Raw genomic sequence first — 4,459 nt, 5'->3', positions numbered from 1 at the left:
TGTGTGAGAGCCAGGGCTGTTAAATAAGAGAGTCACGACACTCTTTGATCTCGCCGCTATGTGGTCACGTGGTTCATGTAACGCTCCATGGTTCCAAACAACTCAGCGCTGTCAACCAGTTTGAATGGGTTTAGGCGGGACAGACACCAACAGCAGCTATATTTACATCAATTATCGGTAAATTTTAACAAAATATGACACTGATTACTGAGCTGACACTTACATTACATACATATAATAACATTTGTTCTGGAGAGTGGCGGAAACACAGATTTCATCAGTTTTTGTGTTTAAATTTGGAAGGAAAAGGGGCTGTTCCCATAACGTAACATTACACATTTACAGCAGCGACTTCATTTGCAGCAATTTTCGGGCTGCTCCCATAAGGTATAACACATTACAGTATGGAGATGTTTTTTCTCATGCTTCTATTGTCATAATTACTGACATTATCAAGTAAATATCAATGAATGCCAGAAGCTGTTTAGTTTAAGTCAAGAAAGAAGTTTTGGTAAACAGTGCAAAATACACAAGGCAACTAATTGCATTCAGCAATATATTTTATTATATTTTATATCCAGGTAGGTAAGTTTTCCTTGAATGTGATGTCTTCAAAGAAACACTTTTTTAATTTTCACATCCTGCAAAGACCAGACAGGAGGCTATATTTCATGCCAGATGTCCCACAGTGTGTCCTGGTTGGCGGACAGACATTTCTGCAAGCTCCATCAGCCTGGTCGTCGCTCCACTCTCCGTCCTCCTGAAAATAAACAAAACTTTACATTTGAGGTCAATATTGGCAAACCGACATCTTGGTATGGTAACGTTAGCTGGTTAAGTGTTAACGTTAGCTGCAATTATATAATCTAACGGTTAATATCTTCCGATAAACCTTGACTAAAGCTGGCTACATAAAATAGCACTATTGACTAGATTCATGAGAGGACAGCTAATGAGTTAAAATGTCAACAAATGCAGTAATTTCATCAACTTACCAGGCAGCGTACTTCAGAAACACTGAAATGAACAGGGCTCAGCGCTGGAACTGTTCAGTGTTTGGAACCATCGGCTGCCCCGTGACGTGTTACTTCCTCATTCCACAGTTCCAACAGAAGTCAATGGGAGTGTCGTAACTCTCTTATTTAACGGCCCTGGTGAGAGCTGGTAGTCTGCAGATATGAATCATCCATCTGTCATTTGCATTCATCCATCTGTGACACTGTCCTTCACTGTGTCCCTGAGCAAGACACTTAACCCCTCGTTGCTCCAGAGGCATGCGACCTCTGACATAAATAGCAATTGTAAGTTGTAAGCTTTGGATAAAAGTAAATGTAGATAAACACCTGCTGTATGTACATAAAGTAACTTATTTCAATGATGTGTAAATTTGGCTGATTTAGATTTAACGCTAAAATGAAAGCAGTCATAATATTTACTGTGTTGGACCGGGTAACTTTGATTAACCCCCGAAGGCTGCCAGGAGAAAAGGAAACATGAAAAAAAAAAAGGAAAAGTGATGACCATCCTTCTTAAACTTTTGCAATAACTTGGCCTGAACAGAGTGGTGCATGTTTGGTCTGTATCGTGACTCAGCTCCGCTCAGACAACTTTTTTCATATCAAAACAAGTTTCTTTAACACATCTGTGTATCGCAATACACTTCAGACATCTAAGTCATAGAGAGGAAGTGAAGCTTTCACAGTCTGCTGCAGCACAGTCAGACAGGATAGCAGCATCTGAGAGTTGTAATCTCAGCGTAGTCGAGCCCCAACAGTTGACTATTAACAGGCTGGTTATTTACAAACAACTACTTAGCCTAAAGATAATCAGATAAGCAATATCTGTGTTGGGTCACGAATCCACTTGGACAGGGGTAGACTAGGGGCATGGCAGCTGACCGATCAACCTTAACTTATTAATGGATCGCAAAACGTTCAGGTTCGGGCAGGGTCTCAAACGTTCAGGTTCGGGCAGGGTCTCAAACGTTCAGGTTCGGGCAGGGTCTCAAACGTTCAGGTTCGGGCAGGGTCTCAAACGTTCAGGTTCGGGCAGGGTCTCAAACGTTCAGGTTCGGGCAGGGTCTCAAACGTTCAGGTTCGGGCAGGGTCTCAAACGTTCAGGTTCGGGCAGGGTCTCAAACGTTCAGGTTCGGGGCAGGGTCTCAAACGTTCAGGTTCGGGGCAGGGTCTCAAACGTTCAGGTTCGGGGCAGGGTCTCAAACGTCCAGGTTCGGGCAGGGTCTCAAACGTCCAGGTTCGGGCAGGGTCTCAAACGTCCAGGTTCGGGCAGGGTCTCAAACGTCCAGGTTCGGGCAGGGTCTAAATGGCTCAGGTTCAGGCAGGGTCTCAAACATTCAGGTTCGGGCAGGGTCTGAAACGTTCAGGTTCAGGCAAGATTTAAACGCCCAGGTTCAGGCAAGGTCTCAAACACCCAGGGTTAGTTAAGATCTCAAACGTCCAGGGTTTAGTTAAGATCTCAAACGTCCAGGGTTTAGTTAAGATCTCAAACGCTCAGGTTCAGACAAGGTCTCAAACGCCCAGGGTTTAGTTAAGATCTCAAACGCTCAGGTTCAGGGAAGGCTGCAAAAGCACTATTAGACACGTCTATAAAACAAAGCTTTGGTTAACACGACATGAATGCATACGTACAAACTGAAATACAAATTTGCATTTGCATTTTATAGCATCTTTGATTTTTTTATCCTTAATAAAGACAGGGCCATGACACTTTATGAACCTGCATGTGCCGGTCTAATGTTGTGCTAGCAGCAAGTAGCTCTGTGAGACTGTATTTCTGTGCAGTGGTGCTTCGAGCTAAATGCTGACATACGGGTGTTTACCATGTTCAACAGCTTAGTTTAGATTGTATTGCATGCTATTTAATAACAGCTGAGGATGTCATTTCTTTGGCAGGAATTAGGTAATAAGCCAATTAATTATTGTTAATTTTGGACTAAAGGTTGGCATTAAAGAAAAAGTCAGATAATCACCGAAGTTGTTATGATTTATCCTGAGGGGAACATGAGTGTCTGAACAATTTCATGACAAATTCCATCCAACAGCTGTCTAGACATTCCACTAAACACACACAAATGTCAACCTGCTACCGGCGCTGGAGGAAAAGTCAGTGGGCTTCGTCCTCTGGGGAACACAGATGTCAAGGTAATCATCTAATAATTTCAGTCTGGACCAAAGAGGTCCAAATGACCAAAGGTTGAAGAAAGAATCCTGCTGCTTCTGAGTAACATCCATCCCAGACATTTTCAATGGAAACCCTCTGCTTACACAGGAAATAACAGGCAGATTATGAAACCGTGCGTATAGGAAAATGTAAACGCACTATGGGGAATTATATAACTAACTGATGCTGAACTTTAACTCAAATTCATACACATATCTATGGCAGGACATAATATAACACAGGTTTAACCACACAGAGCGACACCCGACTGAACGTCATGATGGACACAGACTGCAGACCCCTCTCGAGGTTTCAAGCTTCAAAACTAACGTGTCAAAACTGGGCCACTGTAATGAGCCCTGCCAAGTCTGATCCAGTAATGTCGTGTTTATTTATGTAGCTTGCAGTTTGTTCCCAGAGGGCTTTACTGTGTTTACATCTCCACCCTCAGAGCCTTAATTTAGGAAAGAAAATGAGAGCGAGCTGAACAGCAAAAGGTTCTCTTCTAGGACACACAGTACTACACCTGTTCTGACTGACAAACCACAACCTTGTCTGAAAATAATACACAGCCTCCAGCCACACAGGATCCACTATGCTCCATAGCACTGGTAAAATATCCTACCTCATACATGGCAGGTGGAATCTATCACAAACCACAGAACAAATCTTAAGTTAAGACCAAGATCGTCATTGTTAGTTTTGGAAATCTGTCTCGCCCTGCGTTTCCCTGTCACTGTGGCAATATATCACATCACACCCACTGTTTGTGTACAGACTCACCTTTAATGTTTGCTATGGTAGTAAACATTATCCTTGAGGAGGTTCTCTGTCTGTGATAACATCCAAAGGTCAGGCTATTAACATTTGCTAACCTTGAACTTGTTTCTCTAAGGAAAGGCTCCTTATCACGTAGTGTGCACGCCAGCCCAGAGTGAAAGCCCAGAGTGAAAATAAGACTTTTAAAAGGTCCAGTGTTTACTATTTCTGTGGATCTATTGACAGAAATGCATTATAAGATCCACGGTGTTCTTGTATAATTCTGGCAGTGTAGACGCTCGTCACTACTTTGAATGTATACTAAGAAGAAGAAGAGGAAATAATAATAACACAGTCTCTGAGTAGTCGTCTGTTTTTTTATAAGTAAGAAGAGAAGTGAAATTTGGACAAATGGAGGACTACACCTATTATTTAGCACGAGCCGACAGCGTGTGGACCTTCGTCGTCAAAGAAGTGAAAACATGATGAATTCAGACACGGGGGAACAGATGCAGACAGA

The 4,459-nt window shown here is 42.5% G+C and overlaps 1 long non-coding RNA gene across 1 annotated transcript; it reads right to left on the bottom strand.

Annotated features, from left to right (window-relative positions):
* Window positions 1-539: 539 nt before the first annotated feature.
* LOC119909125 lies at window positions 540-4,249 on the bottom strand. The gene is made up of 3 exons (XR_005445378.1): window positions 3,964-4,249; window positions 996-1,169; window positions 540-760 (listed from the first exon to the last, which is right to left on the bottom strand). It is a non-coding gene; the product is annotated as an uncharacterized LOC119909125 (long non-coding RNA).
* Between the last annotated feature and the right edge of the window lie 210 nt (window positions 4,250-4,459).

This window comes from Micropterus salmoides, unplaced genomic scaffold (assembly GCF_014851395.1).
Source record: "Micropterus salmoides isolate LMB-PRFRI ecotype aquatic unplaced genomic scaffold, ASM1485139v1 Ms_hic_scaffold_18, whole genome shotgun sequence".
Classification (NCBI taxonomy): domain Eukaryota; kingdom Metazoa; phylum Chordata; class Actinopteri; order Centrarchiformes; family Centrarchidae; genus Micropterus; species Micropterus salmoides.
This window is presented reverse-complemented; position numbering and strand designations above follow the sequence as displayed.